Source organism: Salmo salar, chromosome 02, assembly GCF_965601325.2.
Source record: "Salmo salar chromosome 02, fSalSal1, whole genome shotgun sequence".
NCBI classification, from domain to species: Eukaryota; Metazoa; Chordata; class Actinopteri; order Salmoniformes; family Salmonidae; genus Salmo; species Salmo salar.
In genome coordinates, this window is record NC_138292.1 from 98,357,524 (window position 1) to 98,371,029 (window position 13,506).

The following is a 13,506-nucleotide window of genomic DNA, read 5'->3' on the forward strand; positions in this document are numbered from 1 at the left end:
GTTGTCTGAAGGTGAAAATTAATTCTCAGTCGTTTTGGACTTTCAGACAATACATACTTTTGTCACGGTGGAAACCACATCTTAAGGTCGATATCAAATTGTTTTACTTTAGAATGAAATCATTGTTTTTTTCTCAGGTGTTGTGGTTTTTCAGACCATACATTTTGGCACGGTGCTTACAACGTCACTGTCAAAAAGTGAAGGTCGGTATTGATAATTTTTTCTTTCGATTTGTTGATTAAATGTACCTCGTTAGCGCAGTAGGTAGCGCGTCATTCTCATAATCTGAAGGTCGTGAGTTCGATCCTCACACGGGGCAGCAAAGCTTTTAATAAGAAAGTGTTTTCTGAAGATCAAGTGAAAATTAATTCTCAGTGGTTTTGGACTTTCAGACAATACATACTTTTGTTTCGGTGGATACCACATCTTAAGGTCGATATCTATATTTCTTACTTTCGAATGAAATCATAGTTTTTTTCTCAGGTGTTGTGGACTTTCAGACCATACATTTTGGCACGGTGCTTACAACGTCAGTGTCAAAATCTGAAGGTTGGTATCGATATTTTTTCTTACACTAAATGATTTAATTTGCCTCGTTGGTGCAGCAGGCAGCGCGTCAGTCTCATAATCTGAAGGTCGTGAGTTCCATCCTCACAAGGGGCAGCAAAGCTTATATAAAGACTGTTGTCTGATGGTGAAAATTAATTCTCAGTGCTTTTGGACTTTCAGACAATACATACTTTTGTCACGGTGGAAACCACATCTTAAGGTCGATATCAAATTGTTTTACTTTAGAATGAAATCATAGTTTTTTTCTCAGGTGTTGTGGTTTTTCAGACCATACATTTTGGCACGGTGCTTACAACGTCACTGTCAAAAAGTGAAGGTCGGTATTGATAATTTTTTCTTTCGATTTGTTGATTAAATGTGCCTCGTTAGCGCTGTAGGTAGCGCGTCAGTCTCATTATCTGAAGGTCGTGAGTTCGATCCTCACACGGGGCAGCAAAGCTTTTAATAAAAAAGTGTTGTCTGAAGATGAAGGGAAAATTAATTCTCGGTGGTTTTGGACTTTCAGACAATACATACTTTTGTCACAGTGGATACCACATCTTAAGGTCGATATCTATATTTTTTACTTTAGAATGAAATCATTGTTTTTTTCTCAGGTGATGTGGACTTTCAGACCATACATTTTGGCACGGTGCTTACAACGTCTCTGTCAAAATCTGAAGGTCGTTATCGATATTTTTTCTTTACGCTTAATGTTTAAAAGTGCCTCGTTGGTGCAGCAGGCAGCGCGTCAGTCTCATAATCTGAAGGTCGTGAGTTCGATCCTCACACGGGGCAGCAAAGCTTTTAAAAAAAACAGTGTTTTCTGAAGATGAAGTGAAAATTAATTCTCAGTGGTATTGGACGTTCAGACGATACATACTTTTGTCACTGTCAAAATCTGAAGGTCGGTATCGATATCTATATTTTTTACTTTAGAATGAAATCATTGTTTTTTTCTCAGGTGTTGTGGTTTTTCAGACCATACATGTTGGCACGGTGCTTACAACGTCACTGTGAAAAAGTGAAAGTCGTTATCGATATTTTTTCTTTACGCATAATGTTTAAAAGTGCCTCGTTGGCGCAGCAGGCAGCGCGTCAGTCTCATAATCTGAAGGTCGTGAGTTCGATCCTCACACGGGGCAGCAAAGCTTTTAAAAAAACAGTGTTTTCTGAAGATGAAGTGAAAATTAATTCTCAGTGGTATTGGACGTTCAGACGATACATACTTTTGTCACGGTGCTTACAACGTCGATGTCAAAATCTGAGGGTCGTTATCGATATTTTTTCTTTACGCTTAATGTTTAGAAGTGGCTCGTTGGCGCAGCAGGCAGCGCGTCAGTCTCATAATCTGAAGGTTGTGAGTTCGATCCTCAACGGGGCAGTAAAGCTTATAAAAAGACAGTGTTGTCTGAAGGTGAAAATTAGTTGTCAGTGGTTTTGGACTTTCAGACAATACATACTTTTGTCACGGTGGAAACCACATCTTAAGGTCGATATCAAATTGTTTTACTTTAGAATGAAATCATTGTTTTTTTCTCAGGTGTTGTGGTTTTTCAGACCATACATTTTGGCACGGTGCTTACAACGTCACTGTCAAAAAGTGAAGGTCGGTATTGATAATTTTTTCTTTCGATTTGTTGATTAAATGTGCCTCGTTAGCGCAGTAGGTAGCGCGTCAGTCTTATAATCTGAAGGTCGTGAGTTCGATCCTCACACGGGGCAGCAAAGCTTTTAATAAGAAAGTGTTGTCTGAAGATGAAGTGAAAATTAATTCTCAGTGGTTTTGGACTTCCAGACAATACATACTTTTGTCACAGTGGATACCACATCTTAAGGTCGATATCTATATTTTTTACTTTAGAATGAAATCATTGTTTTTTTCTCAGGTGTTGTGGTTTTTCAGACCATACATTTTGGCACGGTGCTTACAACGTCACTGTCAAAAAGTGAAAGTCGTTATCGATATTTTTTCTTTACGCTTAATGTTTAGAAGTGCCTTGTTGGCGCAGCAGGCAGCGCGTCAGTCTCATAATCTGAAGGTCGTGAGTTCGATCCTCACACGGGGCAGCGAAGCTCTTGAAAAGACAGTGTTGTCTGAAGATGAAGTGAAAATGAATTCTCAGTGGTATTGGACGTTCAGACGATACATACTTTTGTCACGGTGCTTACAACGTCACTGTAAAATCTGAAGGTCGGTATCGATATCTATATTTTTTACTTTAGAATGAAATCATTGTTTTTTTCTTAGGTGTTGTGGACTTTCAGACCATACATTTTGGCACGGTGCTTACAACGTCACTGTCAAAATCTGAAGGTCGGTATCGATATTTTTTCTTACACTTAATGCTTTAATGTGCCTGGTTGGTGCAGCAGGCAGCGCGTCAGTCTCATAATCTGAAGGTCGTGAGTTAGATCCTCACACGGGACAGCAAAGATTTTAAAAAGAAAGTGTTGTTTGAAGAATAAGTGACAATTAATTCTCAGATGTTTTGGACTTTCAGACAATACATACTTTTGTTTCGGTGGATACCACATCTTAAGGTCGATATCAAATTGTTTTACTTTAGAATGAAATCATAGTTTTTTTCTCAGGTGTTGTGGTTTTTCAGACCATACATTTTGGCACGGTGCTTACAACGTCACTGTCAAAAAGTGAAGGTCGGTATCGATAATTTTTTCTTTCGATTTGTTGATTAAATGTGCTTCGTTAGCGCAGTAGGTAGCGCGTCAGTCTCATAATCTGAAGGTCGCGAGTTCGATCCTCACACGGGGCAGCAAAGATTTTAAAAAGAAAGTGCTCTCTGAAGATGAAGTGAAAATTAATTCTCAGATGTTTTGGACTTTCAGACAATACATACTTTTGTCACGGTGGAAACCACATCTTAAGGTCGATATCAAATTGTTTTACTTTAGAATGAAATCATAATTTTTTTCTCAGGTGTTGTGGTTTTTCAGACCATACATTTCGACACTGTGCTTACAACGTCACTGTCAAAATCTGAAGGTCGATATCGATATTTTTTCTTACACTAAATTATTTAATTTGCCTCGTTGGTGCTGCAGGCAGCGCGTCAGTCTCATAATCTGAAGGTCGTGAGTTCCATCCTCACAAGGGGCAGCAAAGCTTATAAAAAGACTGTTGTCTGATGGTGAAAATTAATTCTCAGTGGTTTTGGACTTTCAGACAATACATACTTTTGTCACGGTGGAAACCACATCTTAACGTCGATATCAAATTGTTTTACTTTAGAATGAAATCATAGTTTTTCTCTCAGGTGTTGTGGTTTTTCAGACCATACATTTTGGCACGGTGTTTACAAAGTCACTGTCAAAATCTGAAGGTCGGTATCGATATTTTTTCTTACACTTAATGATTTAATGTGCCTCGTTGGCGCACCAGGCAGCGCGTCAGTCTCATAATCTGAATGTCGTGAGTTCGATCCTCACACGGGGCAGCAAAGCTTTTAAAAAAACAGTGTTTTCTGAAGATGAAGTGAAAATTAATTCTCAGTGGTATTGGACGTTCAGACGATACATACTTTTGTCACGGTGCTTACAACGTCACTGTCAAAATCTGAAGGTCGGTATCGATATCTATATTTTTACTTTAGAATGAAATCATTGTTTTTTTCTCAGGTGTTGTGGTTTTTCAGACCATACATTTTGGCACGGTGCTTACAACGTCACTGTCAAAAAGTGAAAGTCGTTATCGATATTTTTTCTTTACGCTTAATGTTTAGAAGTGCCTTGTTGGCGCAGCAGGCAGCGCGTCAGTCTCATAATCTGAAGGTCGTGAGTTCGATCCTCACACGGGGCAGCGAAGCTCTTGAAAAGACAGTGTTTTCTGAAGATGAAGTGAAAATGAATTCTCAGTGGTATTGGACGTTCAGACGATACATACTTTTGTCACGGTGCTTACAACGTCACTGTAAAATCTGAAGGTCGGTATCGATATCTATATTTTTTACTTTAGAATGAAATCATTGTTTTTTTCTTAGGTGTTGTGGACTTTCAGACCATACATTTTGGCACGGTGCTTACAACGTCACTGTCAAAATCTGAAGGTCGGTATCGATATTTTTTCTTACACTTAATGCTTTAATGTGCCTGGTTGGTGCAGCAGGCAGCGCGTCAGTCTCATAATCTGAAGGTCGTGAGTTAGATCCTCACACGGGACAGCAAAGATTTTAAAAAGAAAGTGTTGTCTGAAGAATAAGTGACAATTAATTCTCAGATGTTTTGGACTTTCAGACAATACATACTTTTGTTTCGGTGGATACCACATCTTAAGGTCGATATCAAATTGTTTTACTTTAGAATGAAATCATAGTTTTTTTCTCAGGTGTTGTGGTTTTTCAGACCATACATTTTGGCACGGTGCTTACAACGTCACTGTCAAAAAGTGAAGGTCGGTATCAATCATTTTTTCTTTCGATTTGTTGATTAAATGTGCTTCGTTAGCGCAGTAGGTAGCGCGTCAGTCTCATAATCTGAAGGTCGCGAGTTCGATCCTCACACGGGGCAGCAAAGATTTTAAAAAGAAAGTGCTCTCTGAAGATGAAGTGAAAATTAATTCTCAGATGTTTTGGACTTTCAGACAATACATACTTTTGTCACGGTGGAAACCACATCTTAAGGTCGATATCAAATTGTTTTACTTTAGAATGAAATCATAATTTTTTTCTCAGGTGTTGTGGTTTTTCAGACCATACATTTTGACACGGTGCTTACAACGTCACTGTCAAAATCTGAAGGTCGGTATCGATATTTTTTCTTACACTAAATTATTTAATTTGCCTCGTTGGTGCTGCAGGCAGCGCGTCAGTCTCATAATCTGAAGGTCGTGAGTTCCATCCTCACAAGGGGCAGCAAAGCTTATAAAAAGACTGTTGTCTGATGGTGAAAATTAATTCTCAGTGGTTTTGGACTTTCAGACAATACATACTTTTCTCACGGTGGAAACCACATCTTAACGTCGATATCAAATTGTTTTACTTTAGAATGAAATCATAGTTTTTCTCTCAGGTGTTGTGGTTTTTCAGACCATACATTTTGGCACGGTGTTTACAAAGTCACTGTCAAAATCTGAAGGTCGGTATCGATATTTTTTCTTACACTTAATGATTTAATGTTCCTCGTTGGCGCACCAGGCAGCGCGTCAGTCTCATAATCTGAATGTCGTGAGTTCGATCCTCACACGGGGCAGCAAAGCTTTTAAAAAAACAGTGTTTTCTGAAGATGAAGTGAAAATTAATTCTCAGTGGTATTGGACGTTCAGACGATACATACTTTTGTCACGGTGCTTACAACGTCACTGTCAAAATCTGAAGGTCGGTATCGATATCTATATTTTTTACTTTAGAATGAAATCATTGTTTTTTTCTCAGGTGTTGTGGTTTTTCAGACCATACATTTTGGCACGGTGCTTACAACGTCACTGTCAAAAAGTGAAAGTCGTTATCGATATTTTTTCTTTACGCTTAATGTTTAGAAGTGCCTTGTTGGCGCAGCAGGCAGCGCGTCAGTCTCATAATCTGAAGGTCGTGAGTTCGATCCTCACACGGGGCAGCGAAGCTCTTGAAAAGACAGTGTTTTCTGAAGATGAAGTGAAAATGAATTCTCAGTGGTATTGGACGTTCAGACGATACATACTTTTGTCACGGTGCTTACAACGTCACTGTAAAATCTGAAGGTCGGTATCGATATCTATATTTTTTACTTTAGAATGAAATCATTGTTTTTTTCTTAGGTGTTGTGGACTTTCAGACCATACATTTTGGCACGGTGCTTACAACGTCACTGTCAAAATCTGAAGGTCGGTATCGATATTTTTTCTTACACTTAATGCTTTAATGTGCCTGGTTGGCGCAGCAGGCAGCGCGTCAGTCTTATAATCTGAAGGTCGTGAGTTCGATCCTCACACGGGGCAGCAAAACTTTTAAAAAAACAGTGTTTTCTGAAGATGAAGTGAAAATTAATTCTCAGTGGTATTGGACGTTCAGACGATACATACTTTTGTCACGGTGCTTACAACGTCACTGTCAAAATCTGAAGGTCGTTATCGATATTTTTTCTTTACGCTTAATGTTTAGAAGTGGCTCGTTGGCGCAGCAGGCAGCGCGTCAGTCTCATAATCTGAAGGTTGTGAGTTCGATCCTCAACGGGGCAGTAAAGCTTATAAAAAGACAGTGTTGTCTGAAGGTGAAAATTAGTTCTCAGTGGTTTTGGACTTTCAGACAATACATACTTTTGTCACGGTGGAAACCACATCTTAAGGTCGATATCAAATTGTTTTACTTTAGAATGAAATCATTGTTTTTTTCTCAGGTGTTGTGGTTTTTCAGACCATACATTTTGGCACGGTGCTTACAACGTCACTGTCAAAAAGTGAAGGTCGGTATCGATATTTTTTTCTTTCGATTTGTTGATTAAATCTGCTTCGTTAGCGCAGTAGGTAGCGCGTCAGTCTCATAATCTGAAGGTCGTGAGTTCGATCCTCACACGGGGCAGCAAAGCTTTTAAAAAGACAGTGTTGTCCGAAGATGAAGTGAAAATTAATTCTCAGTTGTTTTGGACTTTCAGACAATACATACTTTTGTCACAGTGGATACCACATCTTAAGGTCGATATCTATATTTTTTACTTTAGAATGAAATCATAGTTTTTTTCTCAGGTGATGTGGACTTTCAGACCATACATTTTGGCACGGTGCTTACAACGTCACTGTCAAAAAGTGAAAGTCGTTATCGATATTTTTTCTTTACGCTTAATGTTTAAAAGTGCCTCGTTGGCGCAGCAGGCAGCGCGTCAGTCTCATAATCTGAAGGTCGTGAGTTCGATCCTCACACGGGGCAGCAAAGCTTTTAAAAAAACGTGTTTTCTCAAGATGAAGTGAAAATGAATTCTCACTGGTATTGGACGTTCAGACGATACATACTTTTGTCACGGTGCTTACAACGTCGCTGTAAAATCTGAAGGTCGTTATCGATATCTATATTTTTTACTTTAGAATGAAATCATTGTTTTTTTCTTAGGTGTTGTGGACTTTCAGACCATACATTTTGGCACGGTGCTTACAACGTCACTGTCAAAATCTGAAGGTCGGTATCGATATTTTTTCTTACACTTAATGTTTTAATGTGCCTCGTTGGTGCAGCAGGCAGCGCGTCAGTCTCATAATCTGAAGGTCGTGAGTTCGATCCTCACACGGGGCAGCAAAGCTTTTAAAAAGACAGTGTTGTCCGAAGATGAAGTGAAAATTATTTCTCAGTTGTTTTGGACTTTCAGACAATACATACTTTTGTCACAGTGGATACCACATCTTAAGGTCGATATCTATATTTTTTACTTTAGAATGAAATCATAGTTTTTTTCTCAGGTGATGTGGACTTTCAGACCATACATTTTGGCACGGTGCTTACAACGTCACTGTCAAAAAGTGAAAGTCGTTATCGATATTTTTTCTTTACGCTTAATGTTTAAAAGTGCCTCGTTGGCGCAGCAGGCAGCGCGTCAGTCTCATCATCTGAAGGTCGTGAGTTCGATCCTCACACGGGGCAGCAAAGCTTTTAAAAAAAAAAGTGTTTTCTGAAGATGAAGTGAAAATGAATTCTCACTGGTATTGGACGTTCAGACGATACATACTTTTGTCACGGTGCTTACAACGTCGCTGTAAAATCTGAAGGTCGGTATCGATATTTTTTCTTACACTAAATGATTTAATGTGCCTCGTTGGTGCAGCAGGCAGCGCGTCAGTCTCATAATCTGAAGGTCGTGAGTTCGATCCTCACACGGGGCAGCAAAGCTTATAAAAAGACAGTGTTGTCTGAAGGTGAAAATTAATTCTCAGTGGTTTTGGACTTTCAGACAATACATACTTTTGTCACAGTCGATACCACATCTTAAGGTCGATATCTATATTTTTTACTTTAGAATGAAATCATAGTTTTTTTCTCAGGTGATGTGGACTTTCAGACCATACATTTTGGCACGGTGCTTACAACGTCACTGTCAAAATCTGAAGGTCGTTATCGATATTTTTTCTTTACGCTTAATGTTTAGAAGTGCCTCGTTGGCGCAGCTGGCAGCGCTTCACTCTCATAATCTGAAGATCGTGAGTTTGATCCTCACACAGGGCAGCAAAGCTTATAAAAAAAAAGTGTTTTCTGAAGATGACGTGAAAATGAATTCTCACTGGTATTGGACGTTCAGACGACACATACTTTTGTCACGGTGCTTACAACGTCGCTGTAAAATCTGAAGGTCGGTATCGATATCTATATTTTTTACTTTAGAATGAAATCATTGTTTTTTTCTTAGGTGTTGTGGACTTTCAGACCATACATTTTGGCACGGTGCTTACAACGTCACTGTCAAAATCTGAAGGTCGGTATCGATATATTTTCTTACACTTAATGCTTTAATGTGCCTCGTTGGTGCAGCAGGCAGCGCGTCAGTCTCATAATCTGAAGGTCGTGAGTTAGATCCTCACACGGGGCAGCAAAGATTTTAAAAAGAAAGTGTTGTCTGAAGAATAAGTGACAATTAATTCTCAGATGTTTTGGACTTTCAGACAATACATACTTTTGTTTCGGTGGATACCACATCTTAAGGTCGATATCTATATTTCTTACTTTCGAATGAAATCATAGTTTTTTTCTCAGGTGTTGTGGACTTTCAGACCATACATTTTGGCACGGTGCTTACAACGTCAGTGTCAAAATCTGAAGGTCGGTATCGATATTTTTTCTTACACTTAACTATTTTATGTGCCTCGTTGGTGCAGCAGGCAGCGCGTCAGTCTCATAATTTGAAGGTCGTGAGTTCGATCCTCACACGGGGCAGCAAAGCTTATAAAAAGACTGTTGTCTCATGGTGAAAATTAATTCTCAGTGGTTTTGGACTTTCAGACAATACATACTTTTGTCACGGTGGAAACCACATCTTAAGGTCGATATCAAATTGTTTTACTTTAGAATGAAATCATAGTTTTTTTCTCAGGTGTTGTGGTTTTTCAGACCATACATTTTGGCACGGTGCTTACAACGTCACTGTCAAAAACTGAAGGTCGGTATCGATAATTTTTTCTTTCGATTTCTTGATTAAATGTGCTTCGTTAGCGCAGTAGGTAGCGCGTCAGTCTCATAATCTGAAGGTCGCGACTACGATCCTCACACGGGGCAGCAAAGGTTTTAATAAGAAAGTGTTGTCTGAAAATGAAGGAAAAATTAATTCTCAGTGGTTTTGGACTTTCAGACAATACATACTTTTGACACAGTGGATACCACATCTTAAGGTCGATTTCTATATTTTTTACTTTAGAATGAAATCATTGTTTTTTTCTCAGGTGATGTGGACTTTCAGACCATACATTTTGGCACGGTGCTTACAACGTCTCTGTCAAAATCTGAAGGTCGTTATCGATATTTTTTCTTTACGCTTAATGTTTAAAAGTGCCTCGTTGGTGCAGCAGGCAGCGCGTCGTCTCATAATCTGAAGTTCGTCAGTTCGATCCTCACACCGGGCAGCAAAGCTTTTAAAAAAACAGTGTTTTCTGAAGATGAAGTGAAAATTAATTCTCAGTGGTATTGGACGTTCAGACGATACATACTTTTGTCACGGTGCTTACAACGTCACTGTCAAAATCTGAAGGTCGGTATCGATATCTATATTTTTTACTTTAGAATGAAATCATTGTTTATTTCTTAGGTGTTGTGGACTTTCAGACCATACATTTTGGCACGGTGCTTACAACGTCACTGTCAAAATCTGAAGGTCGGTATCGATATTTTTTTCTTTCGATTTGTTGATTAAATTTTCTTCGTTAGCGCAGTAGGTAGCGCGTCAGTCTCATAATCTGAAGGTCGTGAGTTCGATCCTCACACGGGGCAGCAAAGCTTTTAAAAAGACAGTGTTGTCCGAAGATGAAGTGAAAATTAATTCTCAGTTGTTTTGGACTTTCAGACAATACATACTTTTGTCACAGTGGATACCACATCTTAAGGTCGATATCTATATTTTTTACTTTAGAATGAAATCATAGTATTTTTCTCAGGTGATGTGGACTTTCAGACCATACATTTTGGCACGGTGCTTACAACGTCACTGTCAAAATCTGAAGGTCGTTATCGATATTTTTTCTTTACGCTTAATGTTTAGAAGTTCCTCGTTGGCGCAGCAGGCAGCGCCTCAGTCTCGTAATTTGAAGGTCGTGAGTTCGATCCTCACACGGGGCAGCAAATCTTTTAATAAGAAAGTGTTGTCTGAAAATGAAGGGAAAATTAATTCTCAGTGGTTTTGGACTTTCAGACAATACATACTTTTGTCACAGTGGATACCACATCTTAAGGTCGATATCTATATTTTTTACTTTAGAATGAAATCATTGTTTTTTTCTCAGGTGATGTGGACTTTCAGACCATACATTTTGGCACGGTGCTTACAACGTCAATGTCAAAATCTGAAGGTCGTTATCGATATTTTTTCTTTACGCTTAATGTTTAGAAGTGCCTCGTTGGCGCAGCAGGCAGCGCGTCAGTCTCATAATCTGAAGGTCGTGAGCTCGATCCTCAACGGGGCAGCAAAGCTTATAAAAAGACAGTGTTGTCTGAAGGTGAAAAATAATTCTCAGTGTTTTTGGACTTTCAGACAATACATACTTTTGTCACGGTGGAAACCACATCTTAAGGTCGATATCAAATTGTTTTACTTTAGAATGAAATCATTGTTTTTTTCTCAGGTGTTGTGGTTTTTCAGACCATACATTTTGGCACGGTGCTTACAACGTCACTGTCAAAAAGTGAAGTTCGGTATTGATAATTTTTTTTTTCGATTTGTTGATTAAATGTGCCTCGTTAGCGCAGTAGGTAGCGCGTCACTCTCATAATCTGAAGGTCGTGAGTTCGATCCTCACACGGGGCAGCAAAGCTTTTAATAAGAAAGTGTTGTCTGAAGATGAAGTGAAAATTAATTCTCAGTGGTTTTGGACTTCCAGACAATACATACTTTTGTCACAGTGGATACCACATCTTAAGGTCGATATCTATATTTTTTACTTTAGAATGAAATCATTGTTTTTTTCTCAGGTGATGTGGACTTTCAGACCATACATTTTGGCACGGTGCTTACAACGTCTCTGTCTAAATCTGAAGGTCGTTATCGATATTTTTTCTTTACGCTTAATGTTTAAAAGTGCCTCGTTGGTGCAGCAGGCAGCGCGTCAGTCTCATAATCTGAAGTTCGTCAGTTCCATCCTCACACCGGGCAGCAAAGCTTTTAAAAAAACAGTGTTTTCTGAAGATGAAGTGAAAATTAATTCTCAGTGGTATTGGACGTTCAGACGATACATACTTTTGTCACGGTGCTTACAACGTCACTGTCAAAATCTGAAGGTCGGTATCGATATCTATATTTTTTACTTTAGAATGAAATCATTGTTTATTTCTTAGGTGTTGTGGACTTTCAGACCATACATTTTGGCACGGTGCTTACAACGTCACTGTCAAAATCTGAAGGTCGGTATCGATATTTTTTTCTTTCGATTTGTTGATTAAATTTTCTTCGTTAGCGCAGTAGGTAGCGCGTCAGTCTCATAATCTGAAGGTCGTGAGTTCGATCCTCACACGGGGCAGCAAAGCTTTTAAAAAGACAGTGTTGTCCGAAGATGAAGTGAAAATTAATTCTCAGTTGTTTTGGACTTTCAGACAATACATACTTTTGTCACAGTGGATACCACATCTTAAGGTCGATATCTATATTTTTTACTTTAGAATGAAATCATAGTATTTTTCTCAGGTGATGTGGACTTTCAGACCATACATTTTGGCACGGTGCTTACAACGTCACTGTCAAAATCTGAAGGTCGTTATCGATATTTTTTCTTTACGCTTAATGTTTAGAAGTTCCTCGTTGGCGCAGCAGGCAGCGCCTCAGTCTCGTAATTTGAAGGTCGTGAGTTCGATCCTCACACGGGGCAGCAAATCTTTTAATAAGAAAGTGTTGTCTGAAAATGAAGGGAAAATTAATTCTCAGTGGTTTTGGACTTTCAGACAATACATACTTTTGTCACAGTGGATACCACATCTTAAGGTCGATATCTATATTTTTTACTTTAGAATGAAATCATTGTTTTTTTCTCAGGTGATGTGGACTTTCAGACCATACATTTTGGCACGGTGCTTACAACGTCAATGTCAAAATCTGAAGGTCGTTATCGATATTTTTTCTTTACGCTTAATGTTTAGAAGTGCCTCGTTGGCGCAGCAGGCAGCGCGTCAGTCTCATAATCTGAAGGTCGTGAGCTCGATCCTCAACGGGGCAGCAAAGCTTATAAAAAGACAGTGTTGTCTGAAGGTGAAAAATAATTCTCAGTGTTTTTGGACTTTCAGACAATACATACTTTTGTCACGGTGGAAACCACATCTTAAGGTCGATATCAAATTGTTTTACTTTAGAATGAAATCATTGTTTTTTTCTCAGGTGTTGTGGTTTTTCAGACCATACATTTTGGCACGGTGCTTACAACGTCACTGTCAAAAAGTGAAGGTCGGTATTGATAATTTTTTTTTTCGATTTGTTGATTAAATGTGCCTCGTTAGCGCAGTAGGTAGCGCGTCACTCTCATAATCTGAAGGTCGTGAGTTCGATCCTCACACGGGGCAGCAAAGCTTTTAATAAGAAAGTGTTGTCTGAAGATGAAGTGAAAATTAATTCTCAGTGGTTTTGGACTTCCAGACAATACATACTTTTGTCACAGTGGATACCACATCTTAAGGTCGATATCTATATTTTTTACTTTAGAATGAAATCATTGTTTTTTTCTCAGGTGATGTGGACTTTCAGACCATACATTTTGGCACGGTGCTTACAACGTCTCTGTCTAAATCTGAAGGTCGTTATCGATATTTTTTCTTTACGCTTAATGTTTAAAAGTGCCTCGTTGGTGCAGCAGGCAGC

At 38.8% G+C, this 13,506-nt stretch overlaps 12 non-coding genes across 12 annotated transcripts; all 12 read left to right on the forward strand.

Annotated features, from left to right (window-relative positions):
- Positions 1–1,621: 1,621 nt before the first annotated feature.
- trnam-cau (transfer RNA methionine (anticodon CAU)) lies at positions 1,622–1,694 on the forward strand. Its single transcript has one exon. It is a non-coding gene; the product is annotated as a tRNA-Met (tRNA).
- A 507-nt stretch (positions 1,695–2,201) lies between these two features.
- On the forward strand, positions 2,202–2,274 carry trnai-uau (transfer RNA isoleucine (anticodon UAU)). The gene has a single exon. It is a non-coding gene; the product is annotated as a tRNA-Ile (tRNA).
- Positions 2,275–2,546: 272 nt separating this feature from the next.
- On the forward strand, positions 2,547–2,619 carry trnam-cau (transfer RNA methionine (anticodon CAU)). Its single transcript has one exon. It is a non-coding gene; the product is annotated as a tRNA-Met (tRNA).
- Positions 2,620–4,296: 1,677 nt separating this feature from the next.
- Positions 4,297–4,369, forward strand: trnam-cau (transfer RNA methionine (anticodon CAU)). The gene has a single exon. It is a non-coding gene; the product is annotated as a tRNA-Met (tRNA).
- Positions 4,370–6,047: 1,678 nt separating this feature from the next.
- Positions 6,048–6,120, forward strand: trnam-cau (transfer RNA methionine (anticodon CAU)). The gene has a single exon. It is a non-coding gene; the product is annotated as a tRNA-Met (tRNA).
- Positions 6,121–6,408: 288 nt separating this feature from the next.
- trnai-uau (transfer RNA isoleucine (anticodon UAU)) lies at positions 6,409–6,481 on the forward strand. Its single transcript has one exon. It is a non-coding gene; the product is annotated as a tRNA-Ile (tRNA).
- Positions 6,482–6,988: 507 nt separating this feature from the next.
- Positions 6,989–7,061, forward strand: trnam-cau (transfer RNA methionine (anticodon CAU)). Its single transcript has one exon. It is a non-coding gene; the product is annotated as a tRNA-Met (tRNA).
- Positions 7,062–7,333: 272 nt separating this feature from the next.
- Positions 7,334–7,406, forward strand: trnam-cau (transfer RNA methionine (anticodon CAU)). Its single transcript has one exon. It is a non-coding gene; the product is annotated as a tRNA-Met (tRNA).
- A 3,308-nt stretch (positions 7,407–10,714) lies between these two features.
- On the forward strand, positions 10,715–10,787 carry trnat-cgu (transfer RNA threonine (anticodon CGU)). The gene has a single exon. It is a non-coding gene; the product is annotated as a tRNA-Thr (tRNA).
- Positions 10,788–11,399: 612 nt separating this feature from the next.
- Positions 11,400–11,472, forward strand: trnam-cau (transfer RNA methionine (anticodon CAU)). The gene has a single exon. It is a non-coding gene; the product is annotated as a tRNA-Met (tRNA).
- Positions 11,473–12,453: 981 nt separating this feature from the next.
- On the forward strand, positions 12,454–12,526 carry trnat-cgu (transfer RNA threonine (anticodon CGU)). Its single transcript has one exon. It is a non-coding gene; the product is annotated as a tRNA-Thr (tRNA).
- A 612-nt stretch (positions 12,527–13,138) lies between these two features.
- Positions 13,139–13,211, forward strand: trnam-cau (transfer RNA methionine (anticodon CAU)). Its single transcript has one exon. It is a non-coding gene; the product is annotated as a tRNA-Met (tRNA).
- Positions 13,212–13,506: the final 295 nt, after the last annotated feature.